Genomic DNA, 17,778 nt, shown 5'->3' on the forward strand with positions numbered 1-17,778 from the left:
TTAACTTGCCCAGAGTTTCAAAAGTCATGTGTGCGGTTGTCTGTGCCGGCCCTCGATCCCATGGGCCAGGAAAGAGGGTGGGGGGGGTTATGTGGGAGAAGGGGGGACACGATGGGGGAGTTCGAGGGGGAAATCCCTCCCAGAACGCAGACCGGCAGCGGTCCGGTCCGCCTTAGGGCTCAGTCATCCCCATACCGTTTGAAGTCGGGGCTCCACCATGTTATCATCCGCCTCGACGTCCAACGCCTCATAATTGTCCACTACTTCTGCCCACAAAGAGGCAATCGGTCGGCGTCTCAGTCCCTCATCTCTTCTCTTCGCAGTACTCTCTCCTTAGCCCTTGCCCAATGAGTAACATCTACCACCCACTCGGCAAGCCGGGGTCCACACTTGCTTTTCCAGGCCATCGCCACTCTCCTGTGCGCAAGTACTAATGCCAAATCTGCAACCATATTCGCCACTTTTTTTTTTTATAGCTAAAAGCCTGTCAAAAAGGCCCAACAGACACACCGCTGGCCTATCATCTAGTTGTCTTTGTAAAACTGTGTTGAGACGGGCAGTCACCTTTCCCCAGTAGGGTCTTAGCGATGGGCAGCCCCAAGTCATATGGCGAAGGTCCGCAGCAATCAACTGACATCGGGGGCATGCTCCTGTCGCTCCCTGTACATCTGGTTAATTCTGTGCTGGGTGAGATAGGTCCTGTGAACATAGTTATGTTGTATAAACTTCAGACATGTATTGCGTAAAATCTTACATACAGAGGCTAGAGTCTTATGCCATTCGGCATCTGTCATGGTTCGATCTATGTCGGCATCCTATTTGAGTCGCAGTCCGTCTAGTGGCCTCTCAATCATCCTTTTTAGAGCCTTATATATCCAGGTAAACAAGTGCAAACCTCCACCGCAACCAGTACAGTCTGCTCTCACGGCCTGTGCCACTGCCTCATAAGTCAGGAATTGGCAGAGCAGCAGCCCCCTTTGGTCTGCAAGGACCCTGAAGGGGATCAACATCCCTCCCTGGTAGCAGTCGCCCATAGTAGTGATCCCTGCCTCTGTCCAATATTTAAGTTGTCCAGGGGTGAAGGCGGACCGAGCTGCATCACGTGGGAGTCCCACAAGGGGAAGTGCAGGTGCATAAGGATTAGTTGTATTTGTTCTCCGATGGGCTCTACTCCATGCTGCCAGAGCTTCGATACCAGTATTCTTCGGTTTGGGCGGTATTGTTTTCTCCCCGAGCATACGTATTATGAGTTCCTCCCCTCGCCCGGGTTCACCGTCCAGCGTTCTCTGCCAAGTTTAGCCTATTTAGCCATCGCTCCAGTTATTGTAATTGAGCTGACAGATAGTAGAGTTCAAAATCTGGGGCTCCGAGTCCCCCCCCTTCTCAGTTGGCAGACGAAGCGTCCCCAGTGCCACACGTTGGGGTCCCCCGACCCATATCAGCTCACGTAATAGAGAATTTGTCTGAAACCACGATACAGGCACAGTCAGCGGTAAGTTGGTAAAATAATAGAGGAGTCTAGGGAGCATCACCATCTTGGTAAACGCAATCCTGGTCATAACTGGTAGCTTTAATGAATGTCAGAAGGCTACCTCTGCTTTCAGAGCCTGATATGCTTTCCCCAAGTTGCCCTCCCAAAGGTCTTTTTTTATTATGGTAAATATGGATCCCCAGTTACTTAAACGTCTGGGGGGCCCATTGTACATCCATCAGGCACAATAGCGTATGCGTCACCCCCTCTATCATGGGGAACACATACGTATTTTGCCTGTTAAGCTGTAAGCTCAAGTGTTTACCGAAATCCTCCACTGTCTGGAGCACCTTTAGAAGCACAGCGCCCCCATCTCGTACATAGATAAGGAGGTCGTCTGCATACAGGGAGATGATGTGTGGGACCCCCTCCTCTAATGACACCCCACTCCTGTCCTTCACTCCTGAACTTCTCTGCCAAGGGCTCTATACCCAAGGCAAATAGTAGGGGTGAGAGTGGGCAGCCTTGTCTAGTTCTCCTATGAACCTCATAGCTGGCAGAGATCGTGCATCCTGTTTTGACCCTAACTCAGAGGTCTTTAAACTGGGGGGCGGGCCCCCCTAGGGGGGCCTGAATTGATCCCAGGGGGGGGGGGGGGGGGGCAGACTCTGGCCAAAATAAATATTATACAGATAACAGGCCTTTGTTTAAAGCAGAAGCATGTTATTGCAGTTTTAAAAAGGTAACAGTACTTAACTGCAATGTTTAAATAGGTTTAGACATATTTAAACATTGCCATGTTTATAAAATAATTGTGAACAATTCTGAGGGGGGGGGCACAAGGATTTCTTTTTTTTTCAATTGGGGGGGGGGGGGGGCATTAAAAAGTTTGGAGACCTCTGACCTAACTGAAGGGTGAGTGTGGAGCAAGTTTACCCATTTCCCCCACTCCAGTCCCAGGTCCATGCGTTGCATTACGTTTTCCAGGAAATCCCAACATACAGTGTCAAAGGCCTTTTCCAGGTCTACTCACACTTTCATAGCTGTAGGGTCATGTGGGTGTTTCTCATCATAGAGCAGCTTGTAGAGCCTCCGTAGATTACTGGATGTGTTTTGCGCAGATATGAACCCGTTTTGGTCCTCATGGATGAGGTCCCTCATATGTGGGGCTAGTCTGTTCGCCAGCACCTTGCTGAGTATTTTAAAGTTGGTGTTTAACATTGAAAGTGGGCGATAATCAGCAACCATCGCCCCGTCCCACCTCCTCTTAGGTAAGGGTATCACTGACGCCTAACAGAGTTAGGCAATTCCCTCTTCTCATAGGCCTCTGCATACAACTCCATCAGTCGTCGCGTCCGTTCTCCCACGAACCTTTGATAAAATTCAGGGGGGGAGACCGTCACTCCAAGTGGTTTTCCCCGTCACCAGGTATTTTATAGCAGTCTGCATCTCCATTGCCGTCACTGGCGCCCCTAATTGTTCAATGTCAGGTCCTGGCAGCATTCGCAGTTGTAAGCCACTCAAATAAATGTGCAGCTCACTCCTCTCTGCCAGCAGTGGTGCGCTATAGAGGGTCATGTAGCAAGATCTAAACTCATCATTAATGTGCGTCGGTGGATGCAGTATAGTCCTGTCCTGGGTCGTCAGGTGGGTAATTGGAGTGCCCCTGCTTTCCGGTTTTATCAGCCAAGCCAGTAGCGTCCCAGCTCTCACCTCCTCCTCGTGAATTCTATTAGTGTGTATATTATAGTCGTGGCAGCAACGGCGTTCTAGTGCCTCATTATGTGCTTCCTGCGCTGCTGAGAGCAGTCGAGTTGCCTCCGGATTGATACCCAACTCCGACTCCCACCTACGTAGTGTTGTCTCTATGCGAAGAACTTCAGCTGTCAGATCCCTTCTGATTCCCACTGTTTGACCTAGGCAATGGCCTCGGATTACCACCTTCAGAGTTTCCCACTCCACCCTCCGATCTGAGGCTGTCCCTTTATTTAAGGTGAAGTACACTAAGGCGCCGTGGAAGACCTCGTCCTCTAAGGCTCTAGGATACAGGTGCCACGTTGGGATTGGTAGTAATTTCTCAGCTGTCTGCATCGTCACTAGCAGTGGACTGTGATCTGACACCGTGCGGCCTAAATATTTTGAGTTTGTGAACTTACTGCTAATGCTGGCCGTACAGAGCATATGGTCGATTCTATTATGTATTTGATAAATGTGAGAGTAGTGTGAGAACTCTCTGCTGTGCTGGCGGTGCAACCGCCATATATCTTCCAGTTCCCACCCAGATCTCCAACTCACCAGGCCCTCAGGCACCCTGTTTTCCGCCGCCCCCCACAGAGGTGGAGTAGAACGGTCTATGTCGGGATCAGGGACAGCGTTGAAGTCTCCCCCCAGGAGATAAGGACCGCCCGGGTGTATGGCCAGTCGAGCAGACACCTTGTGTAAGAAGGAAACTTGATCTTGGTTGGGCGCGTATATGCTCCCAGCACCACCAGTCATCCGCACAAGCGGCCTTCCACCAAGACATAACGGCCCTCTCTGTCCGCGTCCACTGAGGCTGGTTCAAACGGCACTCCCGCCCTCACCCAGACCAATGCTCCACGCGGATATGCAGAGTACGTGGTGGCAAACAGTTGCTCCTGCCATCGTTTGTGAAGGCGGTCGACCTCCACCTTGGTGAGGTGTGACTCCTGTGACAATGCAATATGGACTCCCCTTCTCTTCAGGTATGTCAGGATACTGTGGCGCTTTGACATGCTCCTCATCCCCAGAATGTTCCAAGACATCAGTTTAAGAGTTGTTACTGCAGGCCTCAGGAAACCAGCCTGTCACTTGCCGCTAGTTCCCCCGCCCCCCAGCCCCGCACACCAATCTTCATCCTGGGCATCAACAACAGCAAGAACCTCAACAGTAGTAATCAATCCCCAGCTCCCCATCCCCAGAACAGAACGGCAACGGCCGACCTCCCAAATCTGTGTTAACAGTCTAATACTAGCCATCGCCTTCACACTGCTGGAACAGTCCAGGGGCAAATGGGGGGGTTATGTTTGTCTTTGAGCATCGCAGTAGCGTCGGCCATCGGTGTAGTCGGATTAGCCTATACTCGCACTCCGGGCACTGCTCCCATATAGCGGAGTTCCATGTAGTGGCGAGAAGCGGCAGGGGCTCAATAATGTCTTCAACTGTCTGAGGTGTCACATGCGGCAGACCGGCAAGTGGATCCACGACCAACTCATAGTCCGATGAGTCCCCTCTCCTGCAGCCGTGTGACTTGATTTGTCCTGATCAGAGGAGGGCGACTCCGTCAGAGACGCGGCTGCTTGAATTGCCACCCGTTTGCCTTGGCTGGCTTGTGTTTTCGTTGGCCCAAGCGCCCTGTCTCTGAGAGTGCTGTCACCGGAGCAGCGTCTTTTTCCGGCGTCTGGCCGGGGGGGGGGGGGGGGCTCAGGCAGGTTCTGATCATCTGTCCCAGTTATATGCATTTCAAGGCAGGACCATACTTCCTCTGGGCTCAGGCAGAAATGGGTGTGGCCGTCCCACATTATTTTTAGTTTCAAGGGAAAGAGCAGAGCATATCGAATCCCTTCAGTCCGTAGGGCCTTTTTCACTTCAGTATAAGATGCCCTCTTGGCCTGCACCGTGGCTGTGTAGTCTGGATACATACTGACCCTGCTGTTCTCCACATCATAGGGCCCCTCTTCCTGCGCTTTCTGAAGTAGCAAGTCCCAATCCTTGTAATGGAGCATCTTGGCCACAACAGGTCTGGGGGTCGTCCCGGTGCAGGAGGCCTGGTCGGGACCCTGTGCTCTCTCTCCAGGGCAAAGAACGGTGTGAGTTGGTGAGGGCCCATAAGTCCTTTCATCCAGGGTCCCAAAAAGGCCACCATGTCGCTGCCCTCCACTCCTTCTGGTAGGCCTACTATTCAGACTTTGTTACGCCAGCTGTGGCCCTCTGTGTTTTCAGACCAATGTTCCAGTCTCTGCACTCTGTCTGTAAGGTGGGTAAATTGAGTTTGTTGCACCCGGTGGGATGTGCCCATTTCATTCAGCTCTTCCTCTGCATTGTCCACTCTCTCCACCAGCTTTCGGTTGTCCGTTCTTTGAAGGCCCAGTTCAGCTGACACTTTCCCTATTTCTTGTCAGAGGGTGTTCTTAGAGTCCTCAATTACCTCCAGGATCTTTTGTAAGGTGTCTTACACCTGGGGCTACTAGGGTGCTATCTGTGGGGTCAGCGTTGTGGTCCTACGGTCAGCGTCCGGGCTTGCTGCCTGCGATTCCTGCGGCCTAGGGCGTTGCTTCACCATTAGGCTCACTTGGTCACGGTAACCAGTTATAAATCTAGGGGGGCCTCTTGCCACCAATGTTGGCCTGCTGTGACCCTGCTCGGGGTCCGCAGGGTCACAGCAGGCCCTCCAAGGCACAGGGCCGCCGGTGGCCCGAGCCGCCCCTCCCACCCCCGACCCCCCCGGTATCACCTCAACAGGGGTCCTGCGTCGCCCCCAGGTAGATTGGTCCAGCCTGAACCGGTTCTCCGCGCGACTCCCGAGTTTCAAGATCTAGTAAGAGGGGGGGATCCGTCTTCCACTATTGCTGTATTGGCACCACCCTCCATTGCACTCCTTGCAGGCTCTGTGGTTCGCGCCCAGGCAGGCTATGGAAGGCCGGACCCACAGCGCTCACTGGTGCTAGTACATCTGCCCAGGTCGCACCTCACAGTTTTGTCCCATCATGATGTATCCGCTCCCCTTTTGTGCCGTGGGGGTCTGCCAGCTCTACATCAGGTGCCATCCGCCCATCCACTCCTAGTCTGGGCAAGGTGGGGTGGGGGCGGAGCCCCTTCGGGCCTCATTCTCCTCCTGTCTTCGTCGTCATCCGTTACTTCTAGCTTCTGCCCCCCGAGGGCCCCGGGGCACCTGCAGCGTCTGTATGCACCAGCGCCCGGTGTTCCTGCGCTCTCTGCCCACCGGCAGCAGCCAGCACACACCACTAATTCAGTAGAGACCGTGCGCGCCTGCCATTTTGTGTAGCCATGACATCTCTGCTCACCACCTCTTCAGCACTGCCGCTCCGCACCACAGGAGGCTGTTGTCCTGCGGCCGCTCCGTTCCCCGGCCGCGTGCCGCCAGTTCCAGAGCCGTATATAGCCCGGGGCAGTGCCCAGATAGGCAGAATGCTCTGTAGGCCGGTCCGGAGCCACTCCGCTACGCCGCCGCCATCTTTGGCGGTTAGCTCAGCCCCCCAGGGACCTATGCACTGTTAGGGCAAACCTTCAAAGTAGCAGAGCTCTCTGTGCCCAAGTGAAACCCGCCTCCCTTTTCTACTGATTTATGACAAGGATCCTCTGCGGAAAGATCCAGTGTGGATCCATTGCTTCTGCATTGTAGAATCTTAACTGATAGTCCTAAACGTAGAATATTCCCACCTGCTTGCAGGTGTGACTTACAAATCATCATCCACATCTTGAAATGGAGTTAATAGCTTCCATTTTCCTAAAATGTAGGTCCAACAGCAAACGTTTCAGGTTTTCGGCTTAGCATATTTTTCCAATTTACCTTTGTCCAAGCATTTTTCAGAGTGTTAAATGTGCAGGATCAATTGTCTCTAAAGTCCTGGTCTTCACTTACAAGTATCAAGTGGAAAATCTTTCAGACTAGTGTGAAGTTGCAAAGTTTTGAATAGAACTTTATACAGGTCACAAAGAAAATAAATACAACTTCACACACCCCTAACTGAAATCATCTTCGGGAACGGATCTAGGTGGCAGTAGTCTACTAAAGTGGTCTTTCACAGACATTGATACTTCAAATTGGAACTTGCTTGCCTTTTTTAGGTTTAAGCTCAGGACTGTAAACTTGTCCAAAAATACAACCTGCAGACGAGTTTCAAACCTTTTGCACTCAACCTCTATAGGCTCCCTGAAGAGGGAGCCTTGGAAAAGGTAACTTATTCTAGAGACCCTAGGAACATGAGTGAATACTTGTGACATTTTAAAATCTCGGGTGAGCTTAACTGTTCTTCAGTGGGGTCATCTTGGCGGGTAGCACCATTAAAATTAAGCCTGTATCGGGCCATTGCATTGAATATCCTCAGTAAGCAGAAATCTATATAAATATCTAACCCTTTCATATCTACCTATAAACATATATTACCTCTTCACCATCCAGATGCATCCTTCAGAGATTCAGTGACATTGATGTGGCTGCAGCAGAGGACGACTGCAGACAGCGGCAGACTGCATCTACTTGATTAGTCTTACTGAGTCAGGATTTCAGGTCTCTGTAGCCTGGGCTTCTAGGCGGCCATTAGCTTTGAAGTCCCATCACTCAGAGATACCATCTTGAGGGAGTTTTGGCCAACTTGCATGTGGGAGGGGGTGTTACAACATTTTCCCAGGCAGGCCTGTGTGCTGGGCCTCCTGAGATCAGAAGGCTCACACCCTAGGGGGTCAGAACAGTGTCTCAGGTGGCACCTCTAAGGTGCCCTCTGGGTGCATGTATTGATAAATCCATCGCTGGAATCAATATGGGCTTATCGACACAAGATGTTTGATACCAAACATCCCTATCTTCAGTGAAGCCATAATGTAGCTGGGGAACTCGTATTGACCAGTGTCGAGCACATACATTTAAAATGGCTTTCCTGGCCACTGACTATGTCTCAGGATTGACAAAGTCCTAACGGGCATATCGGCTCATGCTGATATGCCCCTACATGTTATATAATGCTCCCTGCCTTAGGCCTTCTGTAGGAGTGACTTACATATATTACATGCAGTGTCAGGGGACATGGCACCACAGGCTGGGTGCCAAGTGGTGTTTTCACTTTTGTCTGCACCAATGGCAGCCTCTCATGTGCTTAGTAAGGGCTCCCTCAGGGTGGCACAATTTTTACTGCAGCCCTTAGGGATCCTCTTTACCACCTCAGGCCAAGGAACCAGGGACACCGTTTACTAGGGACTTGAACAGGGTGCTAAAGATGTTGTCCGTTGTACAGTTTTGTGGGAAAGAACACTGGCACTGGGGACGTGGTTGGCAGGGACCCTGTGCACTTCATTCAAAGTAGCATCAAATACTAAGCAAAAAGTATGTGCGTGTGGGTGGGGGGGTACCGCAACAAAGAACCCAGTTCCCTACACAGCCCGCACCAGCTCTATCTCTAGGGTGAAAAGGGCCAGATGTGGAGGGTGCTCCTTTGCCTTTATTCCCCTAAAACTTTGGAACACTTTGCTGCTCACCCTCAAATCAAATAACAATCACCTAAGTTTAACAAAACAACTGAAACCGTACTTATCGGATTAGGACTCCCTGTCTGAACCTAACCCACCCAGCGCTGGAAAGCCCGTCAGTAGCAATGCGCTTTACAAATCCCCCTGAATTGAATTTAATTTTTTCACCTGAGTTAGAAATTGCACTATAAACCATGAGGACCCATGCTATGCGTGTCAGGTTCACACAAGGTTTCCAACAGGTTCATAAATGCTAGGTGCAAAAAATGATGCCAGAGGGATGTGAGAAGTGATCTTTTAAAAGATGGCTGACATCACTTGGGTTTCAGACCTTGAGGGATGTGGGGGTGGTGATAGTCACCACTTGCGGGTCATCTGATGGAAGCAGCCTGCTGCAATGCACAGGTACATGAGGGTGCAGACGGTGTCAGGTTCTTTTAGTACATACATGTAAGACAGTGAATACCAAAAGAGGATATTGCCATACAACTGTTAGCAATAAATACATAATGTCTAACTGAACTTTATTTAAATAGTTCAAAGCAATAAAGAGGCTGTATTTGTGATAAAACAAATTATATATACCAAACAAAACTGAAGTGTTAGTATTTAGCAATTGGTAGAACAGCACATAGGATTCTGTTATTAATAAGAAAAACAAACATTGGCAAATCCAGTATGGCTTATAATTAACGTTAATTATTTTTTTTAAAAAGTAGCTACAGTTGGTGATTCAAAAGGATACTCTTTTATAACATTTAGTAGTACAATAATTTTGGATTGGAAAAAAAAATATTCTGTTTGCAATAAATGTTTCCCTCTGTTCAGCAAACCTGGAACACCAGCATGTTTTCTAAAGTGCTTTTTGAGACTGGGAAGCATCTCTGGTGAAGCTCCCCCCATCTAGAGACAGAGCACACATTAGCTGCCAAAAGTGTTAACTTATGAAAAAAAAAGAAATAGAGTTCACTATGTGGCTGGCCACCTAGGATAAGCTCTGCAGTTCTTCTGATTGCTCCAGCAAGACTAAATATTGACTCAGTAATAGAGAGGAGAGAGCACACTTGTATGACCCCATGGTGTGCTATTCTGTGTTTTGTTAGGATTTTTTGCTATTCTATGTCATGCTGTAGATTATGTTTTAATTTTAGGATGTTAGTGAATTACGCATGCTGACGTGTTATGCATGCTGATCTGTGTTGTTTTATTGTTATACAGAACCATGCTGTGTTATGGAATTATGTGTTTTGCAGCATGAAATCTCTTCTAGATACACATGCTGTGTTCAAACCTGCCATCTAGAGGTTGTGTCAGGAAGTGTATTCATTTTCTTTAACCCCTTCACTGCCAGGCTTCTTCACCCTCCTGTGCCAAGCCTTTTTCTTTTGGCTATTTGCGGTAGTTCACACTTAGGTCCCCCATAACTTTTCGTCCTCATAAGCTATCCATGCCAAAATTGCGTCAATTTTTCCATCAACCTGAGAATTCGAATTCTGAAGGTACCCAGAGTTTGTGGGTTCCCCCAAGGAGACCAAGAAATTAGCCAAAATACAGCTAAAATGATGGTTGATTGAGAAAAATGGGGGGTAAAAGTGCTGCAGAAGAAAGCATCTGTTTTTTTTTCCTGCAAATGGCAGCAACAAAGGGTTTGTGGTGGTAAAATCACCATCTTCCCTGTTTTCAGGAATATTCAGGCTTGAATAAGAAAACCACATTTTTCAGCACAGTTTTGGCATTTTACTGGGATATATACCCCATTTTACTATTTTTGTGGTTTCAGCCTCCTTCCAGTTAGTGACAGAAATGGGTGGATCCGGCACAGCTAAACATTTCTGAAAAGTAGGCATTCTGAATTGAGCATGGGGCCATTTGTGCAGAACCTTCAAGGTTTTCTTATAGAAAATAACAGTTAAAATAAAAATAAAATTGAAATTTAGTTGAAAAAAACAGCCATTTCTGTCTACGTTTACTTCTGTAACTTTTTCCAGCTATAGCAGATTTTTTAAAGCGTCTGTTTGCTGGACCCTTCTGGTTGCAGGTATATATATGGCTTGTAGGTTCATCAAGAACCTAAGGTACCCAGAGGCAATAAATAAGCTGAACCTTGCAATGGGTTTTCATTGTATACCCGGTTATTTGCACATCTCTGAATTTGGGGGTCTCCATTCTAGCATGTGAATTAGAGGGCATTTCTCAAAATGACTTCTGGTAGAAATGGGGTCTCTGGTTGGCAGTCAGTTTGCAATCTGTCCAAGCAGGGACATGCACTCTACGCAGGGTAAGTGAGATATATATATCTCAGATAGCCCCTGCCCACACCCTTGGTAGCTTGGCATGAGCAGTCTGCCTTATCTCAGAGGCAATGTGTAAAGTATTTGTGCAAACACATGCAGTAACACAGTGAAAACACCACAAAAGGACTCCAAACCAGTTTAGAAAAATAGCCATTATTTCTCTAGATTAAACAAGACCTTGGGTTTTCACAATGTCGTTGACTGAGTCATTTCCAACAGTCCGAGGGCAGCGCCGGTCACAGAGTCGCATGGACCCCCAGGTACACTATCTTTGGTAACAAAGAAAACAAGCCGGTGCACGGAGTCTGGGAGGTGAGGTGTCGCTGAATCAAGTGCGACGTCGGTTCCGTACTACAGAGCAGGGGAGGTGATGTGGCGTTGGTGTGAGGCAGCGGTTTCCAACAATCCGGCAGGGCCGATGAATCGGGTGGAAGAAGGCGCGATGGGCGACCTCTCAGGGTTGCGGTCACGGCACGGGGTTCCAGGCGCCGCAGCGGTGTCGGATATCACGGGCAGCAGTGTGACGGCACTTCGGGACTCACGGAGATGTGGGACTTCAGCAAGGCTGCAGTGGCGTCAGGCCTGCCCTGTAGGGTGGGGTCGTCGCACTCCAGTGGGGACCACTGCTTTGTGTTGCAGGCAGTGGCGCAGAGTCGTGCAGCAGCGCCAGTTCTGGAGTCACCCGGAGTCGGTGTGCCAGGATCTTGTTTCTTACCAGAACTCTCTTCCAAGGGCCCAGGCACTGGAATAGCACCACGTGGCTAGTTGGGGTCCTCAGCAGGAGTACCCCAGTGCTAGCAGGTGAAGTCTTTGATGTCTCTGAGACTTCTTGACAGGAGACACGCTCAGTCCAAGCCCTTGGAGAAACTTCACAAGCAGGATTTCTGAAAGCAAAGTCCAGTTTTCCCTCCTAAGGCAGAAGCAGCAGCAGGCCAGCAAAGCAACAGGGAGAGTGGCAGGTCCTCCTCAAGCATCAAGCTCTTCTCTTTGGCAGAGGTTCCTTTGGATCCAGATGTAATCTGAAATTCTGGGGTTTTGGGTCCACTACTTATACTCATTTTAACTTTTGAAGTAGGCAAGCTTCAAAGGAAAGTCTTTGTAGTACACAAGACCCTGCCTTTTCCTTGCCTTGCCCCAGACACACACTAGGGGGTTGGAAACTGTAGTGTGTGAGGGTAGGCACAGCCCTTCCAAGGGTAAGTGTTCGCTCCTCCCTCCCACTATAGCCCAGGAAGGCACACATCAGCTCCCTTTGTGTCACTGTCTAGAGTGAATTCACAAACAGCCCAACTGTCAGTCTGACCCAGGTGTGTATTCAGCAGCCAGGCAGAGGCACAAAATGGTTTAGCATAAAAACGCCCCCTTTCTAAAAGTGGCATTTTCAAAAGGACAATCTAAAAACCAACTTCGCCAAAAGATGTGTTTTTAAATTGTGAGTTCAGAGACCCCAAACTCCATATCTGATCTGCTCCCAATGGGAAACTGCACTTAAAAGATATTTAAAGGCAATCCCCATGTTAACCTATGGGAGAGATAGGCCTTGCAATAGTGAAAACTGAATATGGCAGTATTTCACTGTCAGGACATGGAAAACACAACAGTGCATGTCCTACCTTTTAAATACACTGCACCCTGCCAATGGGGCCACCTAGGGTCTACCTTAGGGGTGACTTACATGTAGTAAAAAGGAGGGTTTGGGCCTGGCAAGTGGGTACACTTACCAGGTCGAATTGGCAGCGCAGTTCTGCAGACACAGACCCTGCAGTGGCAGGTCTGAGACATGTTTATAGGGCAACTCATGTGGGTGGCACAATCAGTGCTACAGGCCCACTAGTAGCATTTGATTCACAGGCCCTGGACACACAGAGTGCACTGTACTAGGGACTTACCAGTAAATCAAATGTGCCAGTTATGGAAAACCAATTACCAATATATTTGAGAGAGAAAGCACTTGCACTTTAGCACTGGTTAGCAGTGGTAAAGTGCTCAGAGTATCAAAACCTGCAAAAATAAATTACAGCACAGGATCCAAAAACAGGGGGTCCAAAGCAAAAAAGTACAGGGAAACTATGCCAAGAGCTGCCAGGTCTAACGTGTCCCCTCCAGCTGAAAGTGGGGAGAACTACCCAACCCCTTGGGAGTTCTCATCACTAAGGTGGAAAAACCTGAAAAGACCATCAGTATTGCGTGATCTGTTCCAGGGTGGTGTTCCACTTTAAAGTCAATTCCCTGTAGAGAGATGGACCACCTCAACAGTTTAGGATTCTCGTCTCTCATCTGCATTAGCCACCTGAGGGGCCTGTGGTCTGTCTGAACCTGGAAGTGAATACCAAACAAGTAGGTTCTTAGCTTCTTTAGTGCCCAGACCACAGCAAAAGCTTCCCTTTCTATTGCACTTCACTTCTGTTCCCAGGGAAATAATCCCCTTCAGGTTGATCTTGGCCATCTTCGTTCAGCCGTGAGAGCACAGCTCCCACAACATGCTCTGAAGCATCTGTCTGCATCACAAACTCCTTGGAAAAGTCAGGAGCCGTGAGCACGGGTGCTGTGCACATGGCCTCCTTCAGGGTGTCAAAAGCAGTCTGGCACACTTTGGTCCAGATCACCCGAGGTGGCTGCTTCTTGGAAGTCAACTGTGTCAAGGGAACAACCGTGCAGTACCCCTTGACCAATCTCCTGTAATATCCTTTGAGACCTAAGAAAGCCCTCACCTCGGTCTGTGTCTTGGGGGCTGCCCAAACCAGAATGGTGTCAATTTTACCTGTAGGGGGTCACCTGGCCGCTTCCTACTTAGTGTCCTAAGTATTCTACAGGCCCCTGCCCTATTTGGTACTTACTGGCCTTAATAGTGAGGCCTGCACTCTGCAGGGCCTTCAACACTTCCTGGCGGTGGTGCAAGTAGTCGACCCAGCTGGAGCTGAAGAAAGCAATGTTGTCTAGGTAGGCATCACTCAAGTTCTCCAGCCCAGCCAGCACCTGGTTGACCTGCCTCTGGAACATGGCAGGGCATTCTTCAACCCAAAGGGCATGGCACAATACTGGTAGTGCCCCTCTGGTGTTGAAGAACACCATCCTCTCTTTTGCTCCCTCTGTTGAGGCAATCTGCGAGTACCCAGATGTCAAATATGCGGAGGACCTTGGCAGCTCCCAACCGATCAATTAGCTCATCAGCTCTGGGGATGGGGTGTACATCACTCCTGGTGACTGCATTGAGCCCCCGTTAGTCAACACAGAAACTAAGTTCAGGTGTGACACCAGGTGGCGCAGTTTTGGGAACCAGAACCACAGGACTGAACCAAGGGCTTTTAGATTTCTCAATGACCCCTAACTCCAGCATCTTAGAGACCTCCTCCTTGATGCCGTCTCTCACTATGTCAGTCACCCTGTAAGACATGTGCTTGACAGGCAGACTGTCCCCAGTGTCAATAATCATGGGTGCACCAATGGGTGACCCCAGGGGTGAGTGAGAACAGTGAGGCGAACTGACCCAGTAACTGGCGACAGTCCCTCTGCTGTTCTAGGGTCAAAGTAGGGGAGAGGTTCACACTCTCCACTGACCCATCCTGCTCTTTGGCAGGCAGGATGTTGGGGAGAGGTTCATTCTCCTCTTCCACCCCCATCATCTGTGACTAAGAGCATGCTCAACTCAGACTTCTCAAAGTGTGGTTTGAGGCAGTTTATGTGTAACACTCATAAAGTGTTTCTAGTAGCCTGCATGTCCACAAATTAGGTGACACTACTTTTGTGCTCCTTCGCCTCAAATGGCCCAGACCAACAGTCTTGGAGAGCACTGGGCTTTACTGGGGCCATCATCCACACTTTCTGGCCAGGCTGAAACTCAACCAGTGGAATATTCTGGTCATACCAGTGTTTCATATCTTCCTGGCTAGCTTCCAGATTCTCTTGGGAGAGTTTCCAGAAGCAGGCTGTCTGGTTCCTGAAGGCCAGCATGTAACTGAATACATCTTGGGGGGCTACTTGGGAGCTTGCTCCCAGACCTCCTCCACCAAACTGAGGGGTCCTTTCACAGGGTGCCCATACAGAAGCTCAAAAGGTCTGAAGCCAACCCTCTTCTATGGTATCTCAGCAAACAACAGGCATAGAAATAGAATACCCACTTATGCCTCATGGGTTCATAGAGCCCCACAATCATACCCTTCAGGGTATGGTTGAATCTCTCAACCAACCTATTGCTTTGGGAGTGGTAAGGCGTGGTGAACATGTATGTTACACCACACACCTTCCACATGGCCTTCATGTACAGTGACATGAAAATGGTACTCAGGTCAGATACCACTTACTTGGGGAAACCCAGAGGAGTAAAGATCCCCATCAGTGCCCTGGCCACTGCACGCAGTCATTGTCCTCAGGGGGAAAGTGTAGGAGGCTGGACTGGCTTGTAGTGAGTACCAAGGGGTACTTGCACCTTGCACCAGGCCCAGTTATCCCTTATTAGTGTATAGGGTGTCTAGCAGCTTAGGCTGATAGATAATGGTAGCTTAGCAGAGCAGCTTAGGCTGAACTAGGAGACGTGTGCTACTACAGTACCACTTAGTGTCATATGCACAATATCATAAGAAAACACAATACACAGTTATACTAAAAATAAAGGTACTTTATTTTTATGACAATATGCCAAAGTATCTTAGAGTGTACCCTCAGTGAGAGGATAGGAAATATACACAAGATATATATACACAATAGCAAAAATATGCAGTATAGTCTTAGAAAACAGTGCAAACAATGTATAGTTACAATAGGATGCAATGGGGAAACCTAGGGATAGGGGCAACACAAACCATATACTCCAAAAGTGGAATGCGAACCACGAATGGACCCCAAACCTATGTGACCTTGTAGAGGGTCGCTGGGACTATTAGAAAATAGTGAGAGTTAGAAAAATAACCCTCCCCAAGACCCTGAAAAGTGAGTGCAAAGTGCACTAAAGTTCCCCTAAGGACAAAGTAGTCGTGTTAGAGGAATAATGCAGAAAAAACACAAACCAGCAATGCAACAACTGTGGATTTCCAATCTAGGGTACCTGTGGAACAAGGGGACCAAGTCCAAAAGTCACAAGCAAGTCGGAGATGGGCAGATGCCCAGGAAATGCCAGCTGCGGGTGCAAAGAAGCTTCGACTGGACAGAAGAAGCTGAGGTTTCTGCAGGAACGAAAAGGGCTAGAGACTTCCCCTTTGGTGGACGGATCCCTCTCGCCGTGGAGAGTCGTGCAGAAGTGTTTTCCCGCCGAAAGAACGCCAACAAGCCTTGCTAGCTGCAAATCGTGCGTTTGGCGTTTTTGGACGCTGCTGGGGCCCAGGAGGGACCAGGAGGTCGCAAATTGGACCTGAAGAGAGAGGGGACGTCGAGCAAGACAAAGAGCCCTCACTGAAGCAGGTAGCACCCGGAGAAGTGCCAGAAACAGGCACTACGAGGATGCGTGAAACGGTGCTCGCCGAAGTTGCACAAAGGAGTCCCACGTCGCCGGAGACCGACTTAGAAAGTCGTGCAATGCAGGTTAGAGTGCCGTGGACCCAAGCTTGGCTGTGCACAAAGGATTTCCGCCGGAAGTGCACAGGGGCCGGAGTAGCTGCAAAGTCGCGGTTCCCAGCAATGCAGCCCAGCGAGGTGAGGCAAGGACTTACCTCCACCAAACTTGGGCTGAAGAGTCACTGGACTGTGGGGGTCACTTGGACAGAGTTGCTGGATTCGAGGGACCTCGCTCGTCGTGCTGAGAGGAGACCCAAGGGACCGGTAATGCAGCTTTTTGGTGCCTGCGGTTGCAGGGGGAAGATTCCGTCGACCCACAGGAGATTTCTTCGGAGCTTCTGGTGCAGAGAGGAGGCAGACTACCCCCACAGCATGCACAAGCAGGAAAACAGTCGAGAAGGCGGCAGGATCAGCGTTACAGAGTTGCAGTAGTCGTCTTTGCTACTATGTTGCAGGTTTGCAGGCTTCCAGCGCGGTCAGCAGTCGATTCCTTATCAGAAGGTGAAGAGAGAGATGCAGAGGAACTCGGATGAGCTCTTGCATTCGTTATCTAAAGTTTCCCCAGAGACAGAGACCCTAAATAGCCAGAAAAGAGGGTTTGGCTACCTAGGAGAGAGGATAGGCTAGCAACACCTGAAGGAGCCTATCACAAGGAGTCTCTGACGTCACCTGGTGGCACCGGCCACTCAGAGCAGTCCAGTGTGCCAGCAGCACCTCTGTTTCCAAGATGGCAGAGGTCTGGAGCACACTGGAGGAGCTCTGGACACCTCCCAGGGGAGGTGCAGGTCAGGGGAGTGGTCACTCCCCTTTCCTTTGTCCAGTTTCGCGCCAGAGCAGGGGCTAAGGGGTCCCTGAACCGGTGTAGACTGGCTTATGCAGAATTGGGCACATCTGTGCCCAACAAAGCATTTCCAGAGGCTGGGGGAGGCTACTCCTCCCCTGCCTTCACACCATTTTCCAAAGGGAGAGGGTGTCACACCCTCTCTCAGAGGAAGTTCTTTGTTCTGCCATCCTGGGCCAGGCCTGGCTGGACCCCAGGAGGGCAGCTGCCTGTTTGAGGGGTTGGCAGCAGCAGCAGCTGCAGTGAAACCCCAGGAAGGGCAGTTTGGCAGTACCAGGGTCTGTGCTACAGACCACTGGGATCATGGGATTGTGCCAACTATGCCAGGATGACATAGAGGGGGCAATTCCATGATCATAGACATGTTACATGGCCATATTCGGAGTTACCATTGTGAAGCTACATATAGGTAGTGACCTATATGTAGTGCACGCGTGTAATGGTGTCCCCGCACTCACAAAGTT

This window comes from Pleurodeles waltl, chromosome 5 (genome assembly GCF_031143425.1).
Source record: "Pleurodeles waltl isolate 20211129_DDA chromosome 5, aPleWal1.hap1.20221129, whole genome shotgun sequence".
Taxonomy (NCBI): Eukaryota; Metazoa; Chordata; class Amphibia; order Caudata; family Salamandridae; genus Pleurodeles; species Pleurodeles waltl.